The sequence below is a fragment of the Dipodomys spectabilis genome, unplaced genomic scaffold, assembly GCF_019054845.1.
Source record: "Dipodomys spectabilis isolate Male_0828 unplaced genomic scaffold, ASM1905484v1 ptg000557l, whole genome shotgun sequence".
Lineage (NCBI taxonomy): Eukaryota > Metazoa > Chordata > Mammalia > Rodentia > Heteromyidae > Dipodomys > Dipodomys spectabilis.
This window is the reverse complement of record NW_024871234.1, coordinates 530943-543910: the sequence shown is the minus strand read 5'-3', so window position 1 is coordinate 543910 and position 12968 is coordinate 530943. Positions and strand designations below refer to the sequence as shown.

At 54.7% G+C, this 12968-nt stretch overlaps 1 long non-coding RNA gene across 1 annotated transcript; it reads left to right on the top strand.

Annotated features, from left to right (window-relative positions):
- The first annotated feature begins 442 nt into the window (after positions 1-442).
- On the top strand, positions 443-10311 carry LOC122100047. The gene is made up of 3 exons (XR_006146076.1): positions 443-565; positions 3753-3758; positions 10300-10311. It is a non-coding gene; the product is annotated as an uncharacterized LOC122100047 (long non-coding RNA).
- Positions 10312-12968: the final 2657 nt, after the last annotated feature.

Below are 12968 nucleotides of genomic sequence, written 5' to 3'. Positions count from 1 at the left end.
GCGCCGAGAGGCAAGGGGCAGGGACGGGCGGTGACTCGCCTCGGGGCGGACCGCCCGCCCGCTCCCAAGATCCAACTACGAGCTTTTTAACTGCAGCAACTTTAATATACGCTATTGGAGCTGGAATTACCACGGCTGCTGGCACCAGACTTGCCCTCCAATGGATCCTCGCGAAAGGATTTAAAGTGGACTCATTCCAATTACAGGGCCTCGAAAGAGTCCTGTATTGTTATTTTTCGTCACTACCTCCCCGGGTCAGGAGTGGGTAATTTGCGCGCCTGCTACCTTCCTTGGATGTGGTAGCTGTTTCTCAGGCTCCCTCTCTGGAATCGAACCCTGATTCCCCGTCACCCGTTGTCACCATGGTAGGCACGGCAACTACCATCAAAAGTTGATAGGGCAGACGTTCGAATGGGTCATCGCCACCACGGGGGGCGTGCGATCGGCCAGAGGATATCTAGAGTCACCAAAGCCGCCATCGCCCGCCCCCCGGCCGGAGCCGGGAGGGAGCTTACCGGGTTGGTTTTGATCTGATAAATGCATGCATTCCCCCCCCCCGGGAGGGGTTGAGCACCCGTCGGGATGTATTAGCTCTAGAATTACCACAGTTATCCAAGTAGGAGAGGAGCGAGCTACCAAAGGAACCATAACTGATTTAATGAGCCATTCGCAGTTTCACTGTATCGGCAGTGCATACTTGGATATGCATGGCTTAATCTTTGAGACAAGCATATGCTACTGGCAGGATCAACCAGGTAGGGGAGCGCGGCAAGCCTGGAGGGCCTGGGAACCTCCCCCGCTCCTCCTCCTCCCTCCGGAGACGGGGGGCGGGTGGGGTGGGGAAGTGGGGGAACAGAGGACACCGGGGCTGGCAAGCGCGCTGGAACGTGCCGCCAGGTGGCTGACCGCTGGCACGTGGCAAATCCGGGCGAGCGAGGGGAGAGAGAGAGCGACACCGGCGAGTGACAACGGGGGGCTCTCCTCCTCACCTCCCCCGACGCGCGTCGTCGCAGGCCGACAGAACGGAGCGCCCAGGCGGCACGGCCGCACGGTGCCCACACACCGCGAACCCGACCCCACAACCCCCCCACCTCTTTCCCGACGGGGTGGGCAGAAGGAGCTGAGAGGGAACACGGGCAAACCAGGGTATCCATCTGTCTCTCCACGGGGACCAGACGTCAACGAGCGTGAGCGAGGAGAGGGCAGAACCCAAACCCTCTCTCCCGGCCAGCGGGGGATGGCGAGGAGAAGACGGGGAGCCAACGAGGGGGAGCGAGGGCGGCGAGGTGGATCCCGGGTCGCCGCACACCAGAACGACCGGGCAGGCCTGACTGGCCCGAGAGCACACACGAGGTTGGGCGTGGAGTGGGCGCAGGAAGGGAGGGAGGCGCGGACCTTGATCCGGGAGACCGATGCCACCGACCAGCGAAAGCCGGCAGTGACCGGGAAGACCAACACGGGTGGGCCAAGCCGGCCACCAACTAGACCCAACTGCCACCATCCAGGATGGCGGCGCTGGCACATGGGCGCAAGCAGGCCACCGCGCGGTGATGAGCAGTGAGAGGAAGAGCACGGAGAGGGCAGAGGATCCCGTGGCCAGGGGGGGAAGGGCACCGCACCGCACCCAAGCGCAAGGGCACCGCATCACCGACACCCCGCCTGCTGGCCCGGCGGGCACAGGAGCGGCGGCGCGCACACACGGACGGGGAGGAGCGCAAGGCCCCTTCTCCGCCCGGAGGCGGCGCATCGAAGTCCACGGTCCAGCTGGCCAACCGGCCGGGTCGCGTGTGGCACACACCCGAGCGGCCATAAAGCCAGGGGCGACACACACAACGCAACGCACACCACATGGCCACGGGGTTTTTCTCCACTTCCCTCAGAAGCCGGCCCGAATTCACTCGCTCGCACAGATGTGGGGGCGAGCACACAACGACCCTCGCCACCGCGGACTGGCCGTGCCGGCAGGGGGTCGGGGGTCTGCGGCGACGACCCATCGACGACAGGTCACCGGTAAACGACGGCAGCCGGAGGCGGAGGCAGGGACCCCGGGAGGTGGGCGACACCAAACCCAACGCACGCGAGCACACTCACACGCAGACACCGCCTGCACAGAGCAGACAGGGCCAGGCACGGGAACCAGGGTTGCGCCAGGCACGCGGCGGAGACATGCCAAGAGAGAGCACAACACCCCGGATCTGGGACAGGGGCGGGGACGAAGCCACATGGCTCCAGAAGGAAGAGACGATGAGGGCAAGCCTACGCAGGGTGAAGCATGAGGGAGGCGCAGGAACCCGGGACAACCGCGCAGGCACGCGAGGCGGCGCCCAGCGGGAGGAGGCACGTGACGCCGGCTTCGGGCCCTCGGACGGCCAACTCGGCCCTCGGACGGCGGGAATCTCACCACCATCGCCCCCGTGGCGTACCGGTAGTCCCGCTGGCAGGAGCCCTCACGTCATGAGCAAAACCAATCCGGGAAGACCCTTCAAAAGCCACAGCCACCGCGATGACGTGCCTCCCCCACAACGGGAGAGCAGCCTCACGAGCTGAGCGCCGTCTCCCCCCCCAAGAGAACACCACACAACGCCCAACTCGACCGTCCGCCGGTGGCCGGCCACCAGGCCAAACCTGTGAGGATAGCAGAAGGCTGATGCGGGTGAGGAGGGCATGCCGGAAGCACAACAAGAAGAGCAGTGGGAGGGTCACCGGGTCGGGTCACCGGGGTGAGAGGCGAGTGAGCAAGCGGCCACCCCCTCACACGGGCGAGTGGCGCAGCCGCAGACCAACGGGGAGGTGAGACCTTTCCGGGCACAGCTGGCACGCCAGGTAAACGAACGCGGGATCTCACCACTCCCAACTCCGGGGCGGTCCCGCGCAATGCCTGGGACACCGAGCCGGCCGACCAGCGGACCGGAAACCCCCACCGTGGCAGCGGCGGGCCCCCCCAAAAGAGGCCCGAGAGGGAACAGGCAGCTCGCACACACCTCAAAGACCCCGTGAACGTCCCCGGAGCCGCCTGCGCCAGCAGGGCCCCACCGCATCCATCCACACTGCCGGGCACAGCACCCATCATCGACCGCCTCTTTTTCGGCCGCGTGAGCAAGGGCCCACACACACCGGGATCCTCAGCTCCAGAGGGCCAGAACCCCCCTGAGCGGCACACCACCACGGGCACAGAGGCCCCGGAACACCGCGGGGCCCAGCGCCCGCACAGCACCATCATCACCACCGGGCGGCGGCCCACACAGACGCTCGGGAACAGCGTTGCCAGGGGCCGGAGGGGGAGGGGGACGAGACCCCCAAAAACCCCACGGCACCCCAAGCACGAGGCCGGGAAGCCACACACCAGGCGCCCTCGCATCGTGGCCCGGCATGGGCTCCAGGCTCCGCCACTCGACACACTGCATGCGAGGCAGGGGCGGGGACGGATCGGGAACGTCCTCCACTCACCACACCAGATGACGGCCAGGGAGAGGCCCCGCGGGACCCTCCCCCAGCTCGGAGGGGGTAGGCGCAGACACGCAGTTACTGACGTGGGCAGCCACTAACGCTCAAAAGCGGGACAGGGAGTGGCAGGGCCGCGGGAGCCCATCGGGTGCGGGCCCCCACCAACCCAGCAGCGCACGCCGCTTCCCGAATGAGGATCGCTAGAGAACCTCTCCTCACTCTGAGGGTGGCCCGCACCCAACCCCGACGGGAACCCCGCCGGGACCAGCACACATCAGAGGCGTCCATCCTTCCCACCACGGGGGCAGGGAGGGGTGGAGCAGGGGGGTTCTGCGGCAGCAGCAACACCAACCCTGGTCAGTCGGCCTTGCCGTGCGGGGCCAGAGCAAAGTCGCGCACACGGGCGGAAAGCCCGCACAGGCCCGGCTCGCCTCCCACTGCAACATCTAAGGTCCCCCGGTGCAATAAAAGCCAGGTGACACGGCAGGGAAGACAAGCCAGGACCAGGGCGGCAGCTCATGCTGGGAAGCCACCACCCAGCGCAACAAGGGAAGAGCGCTCCTCTGGGGAACCGCCTCGACCCCCCCAGCAGAGATGTCAACCTCAACGGTAACTTCTCACTCACACAAGCCCCACGAACCCAAGGACGGCCGGGACACACCACGGGCAGCAGGCTGGCACAAGGCAGCAGACAATGCCAGGATCCGGAACGACACAGCCACTCAGCCTCAGACACCTGAGAGAACCGACCGGGAGCGTTCCGGGAGCACTGCAAGAGGGCAGAGCGCGAGGCGCGGCTTTTCACACCACACAGCATGGGCAAGCACGGAGCACCGACCCTCCCTCTCTGCGGAGAGAGCCGACCCCCGTGCCAATAAGGAGTCACGGGAAGAGAGGAGCAAGATCAGGGCGACCCCCTCATCCAGCGTGTACAAGTCCCGGACCTCCCGGCGAGGGCAGGGAGAGCGCAGCCGGACCCGGTTGCCGCACCCCTGCCTCCCCGCATACCACCGGCGCCAGCATGGTGGGACGGTGAGGGCAGGGGCCCACGGGCAGAAAGAGAAGAGCGTTCCCATTCACCATGAATGTCCGTCCCTCGCCTGGCGCAGCTTAGGCCCGGGCCCAAAGGAGATCGCAACATCACCACATCAATCACACCGAGGGGGTGGAGAAGACAGCCACACGGCACTCGGGAGGCGGTGGCCCAGGAAGCTCAGCTCCTGAGAGGGGCCAACAGCCTGGGATAAAAGCGTAGCAGGACAGACACCCTTTCGTGAGTAACGAGCGAGGTAAAAAGAAAAAAGAAAAAAAAAACGAAAAAAAGAAATGAAAAAATACCACGGGCTTAAACGTCTCTGGCACTCGGGATAACCAGGACACCTCTGCCGGGCACAGGACCGAAGAAGCTAGAAAGGGAGAAAAGAAAAAAAAGAAAAAAAAAACCACGGACAGCGCTTAGGAGTAGCGCAGCTCAGCGGCCGACCAGGCCTGCCATCGGGAAGCGGCAGGTCGGGGGAGGTGGAGAGCTAGGGGCAATAGGAGAAAGAAAAAAAAAAGAGCCAGGGAGGTCGGGCGTGCCCAACTGCAGAACGGGGATGCCGCACACGCACAGGCAAGGCAGGACTCGCCCCCCGCCTTTTCCTCCTCAAGCCAGCCACGGCGAGGAAAGCACACCGCGCGGGCCTACCTACGCACCCCAGGCAACCAACCACTCTCCTCCTCGGCGTGCCGAGGCAAGGGCCAGAATCCGGCACCGGGAGCCGGGGAGAGATCAAGGACGACGGGACTCACTCAGCCACCAACCACCAACCAACCACCACCACACCCACGAGCCACCACAGGGGCACAGGGCCTGCTCAGGGCAGCGGGAGCTCAGGGTGCGGGGGGAAGGACAGGGGGACCCGGACCGGGAAGAGACGGGAAAGGCCCGGCACACAGCATCCGAGAGAGCCCCCAAAGACCTGCTGACAGCCACTGGGACACAGCATGCCAGCACCCTCCTGCAGGTACAAAATCCTCACGTCACCATGCCAAAACCAGGTCCCCAACACGTCCCCAACAGAGCCAGCACGCACACACCCGGGACTCCCGGGCTCGGGTCCCCGACTCCCGGGGTGCTCCCTCTGCCTCGAGTTTTCCCCTACGCAGGGCCCACAGGGCAAGTCCACGCAGATGGTAGGTAGGTCCCGGCCCCGAGGCTCGCCTCGGCCGTGCCCAAGGCTCCTCCCGCCGGAGAGGTCTGTCCTCCGGCCGCCGGGGCCATGGAGGAAGGCCACACAGGGCCGGCGACCCAGGCCCTCGCACCCGGCATGCGCCAAGCTCTCACTCGGAGGTGACTCCGGGGAGGGGGAGGTCCGAGTCCGGGCCGGGACCGGCCCCACCACCTATCCGCTCACCCAGGGACCCTCTCCCCCGACTCCCGAGACGTCCCTCGTACTCTCCTTTTTTCGCCCTCAAAGACCAGAGTCCAGGGAGGGGAGGAGGACAAGGCCTCGGGCCCAGACGAAACTACTGGTCGACCCGACAAAGCTGCCACCCCCGCACAGACCGGGCACGGAAGAGAGAGCGGCAACGCATGGCCCTACCCCGCGCTCGCCTGCGGGCGCAAAGTCCGACAGAACAGCCGCCCCGGTCCCACCATCTGCCTGCCCGTCTTTTTTTTTTTTGGGGGGGGGGGTTGTTTGTACGTTTTGTTTTCTTTTTCCCCCAGGTGGAAACCAGAAAGGAAAAAAAAGAAACTCCCAAAGATGGGTTGGCTCCAGCAAGAGAGGAGCCCTCGGGAGGCACCCCACTCACTTGTGAAAGTCCGCCGCTCGCCCTCCCCACAACACACTCCCTCCCCCCGCCCCCACTCGCCACCCCTCACAGGCAGGGAAAGAGCAGGGGGAAGACCAGAGAGAGGTTTCTTCTAACACACAGAGAGTAGGTACGTCACACACACAGGTCTGGAAAACCACGGTGACAGTGCAATGGGAAGCGTGAGTCCACTCATCCATCACTGAATGACAGGAAAGCCAAATGAGAGCCACTGGCTGGGTGGGGAAGGAAGGGGAGGTGGCACCCGTGTGTCGCTTATCCCCGGGCACCACACCGGACGGAACGACCTTCTCACCAGTTCGTACTCTAGCCTGTCCAGACAGCTAGCCTTTTCTAATAGGCTCTGCCACTCTCTCTGAAGCAGGATTCGGGGCATGAGGCGATGAATCTAAACCCTACACACAGGCGTTGGAGGGTAGAGGCATCATCACTCACATGCCTGTGGTGGAGGACCTGGACCTGAGCGTGGCGGTGCACAGTGTGTGTGTGCGGGGCTGGGGGGAGGGCAGGTAGGGAACCCTAGGAGGAAAGACAGGGAGAGACGAGGGGCCCCGGCCCAAACAGAGTGGAGGCCCAAACAGAGTGGAGGCATCAGAGGGGCGATCCTATCTCCCGGGGGCGAAGCACGGTTAGAACCCACAGGCCCGGAGGGCGTACTTCTCTTTGGAGTTCGCACTGGGAACATACGCAGGCACAAGTGCCCCAGCACACACATCGCATCACAGATGGGTAGAGAGGCAGAGCCAGGGAATCAGGCATGGCAAACACTCTATTCCGTCAACACACACACACACACACGTTACGGAGTGTGTACAATATCCACAAGGTAAAAGTTTATTCATCTGTTCCCCAAAGAATAAGAATAAGATTATGTCAGTTACAGGGAAGTAGATCGATGGACTAGGAGCGCGCGGGGGGTGGGGGGTGGGGGGCTGCCGGCGGCGGAGAAGGACCTAGAACAGGTGATGCCAGGGGAAGACAGACCGGTGGAAAGACAGACCGACCTACCGACCGACCGACCGACCAACGGCACGACACGTGTTTTCCCTCCTATGTGGATGCTAGACCTAAACTATAACTGGACATGGTAAGCTACACAGCACTCCGGGCAAACAGAGTGTGTGTGCCCCCATGTGTGTGACACACATACAGTCCTTTTGTCAGAAGGTGTAACTTCTCTGAGCATTTAAGATATTGCAGAGAAGACATAAGACGTAATATCCATAAGTGGCATGACTGTGAAGGTATTATAACAACCGGACATGTTAGGATTAAAGCTGGAATTAGGAGGACAGAAACGTACCTGTCCTAACGCTTTTGGTCATTATTACAAGTATATTTGGTTTAGGATCTTTCAAAACACATTGATTTATCCTTCTGGACACGATGGTCTATGACCACACTAGTAAATAGCCACTTCAAAGCCAGATCATCGGTTGGATACGTTTCAATTGGTTTATATTGCATCCTCCAATATTTTTTTCTTCTTTTTATTCTATCTTCTCGCTAAAGATCCAGTGGTATAAAGCTACTTTTATTCTCTTAATATTCCATAACTGAAGTGATCTGCTTTGTTTTGCAGCTTTCTCAGCTTAACTCACTGAGGCCTATTTAGTCACACATGATGAGAGGTCCAAAAACATCTTTGGGGCCACGGATGGCTTTTGTAAAGTCCATTTGGGGAAATAGCAAATATAATCTACCATGTCCTAAAATGTAACAGATTATCTCTATGGGACCGATAGAAATATCCAGATGTGCCCTGTCAACAGCCAGTTATTTTAATTTACTTAAGGGAAATCAAGTGAATAAAAGTCTATATAGTTCAAGAAATTTTATTCTGATACCTATATAAAAAGTTTACCTGAGTAGGTGAGGACATTGGTTTATATTGCAAGTGATTCTAGAGAAGACAGAGAAAAGAGAATAGAGGGGGATTGTCCCTTGCTGTTGGGTGTGGGGTGGGGTGGAGAAAATAAGGGAAAAAGAAGGCCACAGATTGGATTATTAGAGTGAAAAACCATGGTGAAAATGGAATGGGAAGCAAGTTTACTCACCAATCATGTAATCATTGTCCTAGTTCTCCAGACAGGTTGTAATCTTCTTTTCAGTACTGGTGCTCCAGCCACTCTAGAAAGCATACATGTAAGCTTCCACTAGCGCTAGACTTTCCGTACTAGTTGTAGTCTTGCGCGTCTTTTCACAACCCAGCTTCTCAATGCCATAATAACAGATAACTGGGGAGCCACATTAAAAAAATAGCCTTCCATGGGCTGGGAAGGCGGCTCATTGGTAGAGCTCTTGCCTTGCATGCCTGAGGCCCTGGGTTCGATTCCTCAGCACCACATAAGCAAAAAGAAAAAAGCTTGGAGTGGCGCTGTGGCTCAAGTGGTACAGTGCTAGCCTTGAGTTGAAGAGCTGAGGGACAGCATCCAGGCCCAGAGTTCAGGTCCCGTGACCGGAACCTCCCCCCCACAAAAAAAATAGCCTCCCAGGAAATACAGGAGCCATTTAGTCAGCTTGCCCCACCCACACCCAGAAGGGAAGATAGAGGGTGGGTGTTGGCCTAGTAGGGAGGGAGAGTTCCACAGGTAACTGAGATAACTTTTGTTTTGTAAATGTAGTCATGGCAACGACTTAGTTGCAGTGTTGCTTAGGACCTTTTAGAAGAAACTGGAATTCCAAGAAGAGAAGGACTGTTATCAGGAAATATAGGCAGGAAGCCTCTCAGAGAACTACCTTTTGCAAAGGCCAAGGCCTAAGTTAATGAGTGCGTAAGATAAGAACACTGCAAGAAAGCAATCTTAAGGTAGTGTTCTATACAGAATATATTAATAGACTTGAAAAATACAAGAAATATCACATGGAAATGATTCATACAAAACAAAAAATTGAAATGAATTCTTTATTTCTTCTTTTCTTCCTTACCTTTTTTTTTTTTTTGGATGTGAGGATTGAGCTCAGTGCCTGGGTGTTGATATTTACATTTTATTTTTTCCCCAAGGCAGCTACTAGTATACATTTTTGGGCAACAGCTCCACATGTGGTTTCCTGGGGAATCCTTAATCTCACAGTAGACTAAAAGACTACCCTGTTAGGCCAGCTTGGAAACGACCCTTAGATTTCTCTCAGCCTTCTAAGTAGCTGTGGGTTACAGAGATGAGCCAGCAGCATAAGGCTAATGGGGCTCATTTTGTACAGGGGAAATTGTCTTTGATTTGGAACTGGAAAGCTGTGCTATGTATCTATAACAACTGTAGTTTCAGGTCTGTTGAAGGTTTCCTCAGGGCTGATTAGTACTGTGTAATGCAGGACCACAAGGCGGGCAGAATCACATGAGGCGGCACTTTATGGTGCCAGTAAAATCAAGAAGCTCTCACTACCCGCCAAGTGTGATGGGTATTCCTTCCTTTCCCTGCCCTTGCTCAGAACAATAGAACGACAGTGAGCAAACTCCATCTAGTGTCCACTTTCTGAAAATACCATGCTTGTGAATTCCAGTTTCCTCTCATGAAATGAATGAATCAAGGAAGGGTGGGGGTGGGGCACTGTAGGAATTGAGATTAAAAATAATCATTGCAGGCACCATGAGACCAAAGTTTGAATTATAAGATTCTAAGGTATTGTATGAAAAAGACAAGAGTTTTGGCTCAAGGAATTAGAAATAGAAAAGAAAATGCAATCTGTGACTAAACAGGAGAGAAAATGAGAAAATATTGGTTTGAGTTTTGAATGTGATTGGTTAATTCTATTTTGAATGGTGAAGGCCAATACTCCATTTTAACTCCAGCTAAACTATTGTATTGTAAATCTTTTTTTTTGTGTCGGTCGTGGGACTTGAACTCTGGGCCTGGGAGCTGTCCCTCAGCTCTTCAGCTCAAGGCGAGCGCTCTACCACTTGAGCTACAGCGCCACTTCCGGTTTTCTGGTGGTTTATTGGAGATAGGCGTCTCAAGGTCTCTCCTGCCCGGGCTGGCTTTGAACTGCGATCCTCAGATCTCAGCATCCTGAGTAGCTAGGATTATAGGCCTGAGCCAGCAGCGCCCGGCTTGTAAATCTTTTAACTTATGCTTCTGTAAAAATTACAAACAGATGCTAACCCTCATAAAGGACACATTGTTAATTCCTCCAAGGGACAATCTGTCTTTATCTCTTTCTTTACTGTGTGGCTACACCTAAGCGTCTGGGGCACTATCACAGAACGTTTTATTTATATACGACTAGTTTTCTACCAGTTTTGAGCCACAGCACCATTTATGGGTGTCTCCCGCCAATGGTGGCTTTGAATCATGATCCTCCGATGTCTCTCAGCCATCTCAGTACCTAGGATTATAGGCTTAAGCCATAAGCACCCAGCTCAGAGACTAATTATGTTTACAGCAAAATGTACATTTGGAACTGAGAAGCTACAGTATCTAAATGATTGAGGTCGCAGCTCTACTACAGATTTCCTCAGGGTGAATTAGTATTATATTATGCAAGAGTGAAAACTGGCAGATATCAGTACTGTCCTGTGTGCTTCAGTCAGGCAGAACACGGTGCAACCAAGGTATGGTGCCAGGATAATCACTGATATGCCAGAGTCCAGCCATCACCAACGTTCTTCTCCCTCTCTAGGCAATGTTATGGTGAGCACTCGCCACCTACTGTCCATTTTCTGCAACTACCCAGGTTAGGAATTCCAGTTGTCTGACAGGAAATAAGCCAGAGAATTCTTGTGGGTCCAAAGGTGGGGTAAAACGCAGGGCACTGTAGGAATGCAACAGAGTTCCACAGAGGTGCAACCACAGAACTCAGTCCAAGATTTGATTTGTCTTCTGGGCTGCCTGACACTCTCCACAGATTATTCAAAGCAGTGGTATTGGTACCAAGCTAGGTAGCAGAGCCAGAAAACAAGCAGTTCCCTCTCCCCCTTAGCCAACCTCCCCTCACACTTCACAGAGAATAAGAAATGGAGGAAATAAAGGGAAAGAGGGGGCAATATGGGTTATAGATTGAGGTATGAAAAGCCACTTCAGTTACCTTAAACTGACATTTAATATGCCTAAATAATAGCAATGATCTTCACATAGTGATGACATATGATTTCAAATTAATTTATTGTCATATGATTTCGTGAAATTTTATCTCTTGAGAATACCGATGGAGAGAAAAGGTAAGGATAAGGAAAATCTCTCTAACCTTATCGCTTCTGGCATAAACATTTAACATGTTCTGGAAAGGAATTACTAGAAAATACAGTACATTTCCAACAGAGAAAGAATTACACTATAAGTTGAAGATATGGCATCGTTGAATGCACAGCATTAATAATGCATGCATGATGCCTAGGTTTGAGATAAAGACATACTAATGAAATGTTACACATACAGTTTGTATACACAAACTGTATACACCTAATAATAGGATATCAAAATATATTCAACAAATACTGCCACAGACATGGTTTGGGGATTGATGAGGAAGGAGAGAAATAAATAGAACAAATAAGGGCTGGGAAGATGGCTCAGTGGTAGAGCGCTTGCCTTGCATGCCTGAGGCCCTGGGTTCCATTCCTCAGCACCACATAAGCAAAATGAAAAAAGACGGAAGTGGCGCTGTGGCTAAAGTGTTAGAGCGCTAGCCTTGAGCTGAAGAGCTGAGGGACAGCGCCCAGGCCCAGAGTTCAGGCCCCACAACCGGCCCCCGGCCCCCCAAAAAAGAGAAAAAGTCAGCCTGCCATTACATCACACCTGATCAACAATAGTACATAAGGCTGAGTAAGGCTGACCCAAAATCCTTCTTAACTTCAAATCACATGACTTTTCTTCACTCATTGCCTTTGCAATAAAACAGAGGCCAGAGGATCCATGCTAGTGCAGACTCTGACATCAGGTCACAAGAAGACAGACAGGTAGAGAAATCTGAATCCCACCTTGCTTTTGTCTCATTCCTTTTCACTGTGAAAGGGCCTTACATGCCTTCTCCTGGCTCTAGCTACAGTCCTTTTCTCCCTCTCAAGGACCAGCTGCAAGAGCACACTGAAAAGGCTGTGGGTCTTTCCTCAACATGACCTCCTCAACAGGACCATTAATTGACCCCTACTAAGCATGCTGTGATTTTCAAAATCAATGACTACTTAGATAAATTTAAAGTGCCAATAAGATAGTAAAGAATTTCTAAATATAGTGATACAATACTTAGTAGTTCATGAGTTATGACAAAGCAAACCAAAATCTGTTTTTATTTAATTGACATGCTTGTGTTTGGCTTTGCCACTCATGCTTTAGGTTGACCTTGAAGTATGGGATGTCTACAATTATAATTGTTTTTAAGGTGGAGGTATAGCTCATCAGTAGAGAATCTAACTAAGGTCCTGTTAGTAAAATGAGTCCCTTCCCATAGCTTTAGTCCATTCCCTCCCTTCTCCACAGCTTAACATACTCCCTTCCTAAGCAACGCTAGGCCCACATAGTAAAGGCAGTACATAATCAACTTCCAACCCCCTTTACCTTGGGATGGCACTTCTCTGGGACCGATACCACCATATAAGGCAACAAGAACCCTTAGGGTGAACTTCAGGTTTGGGCAGTTGCAGGACCCTTATCTACTAGGTGGATAGGAGGCATAAATCCTAGTCTGACATGATGAAGTCCCTGGCCCACATGTGGACACCAGGGTCTCCACCTCCTAGCACCTTCTAGCACCTCCTACACCTCCTAGGTTAT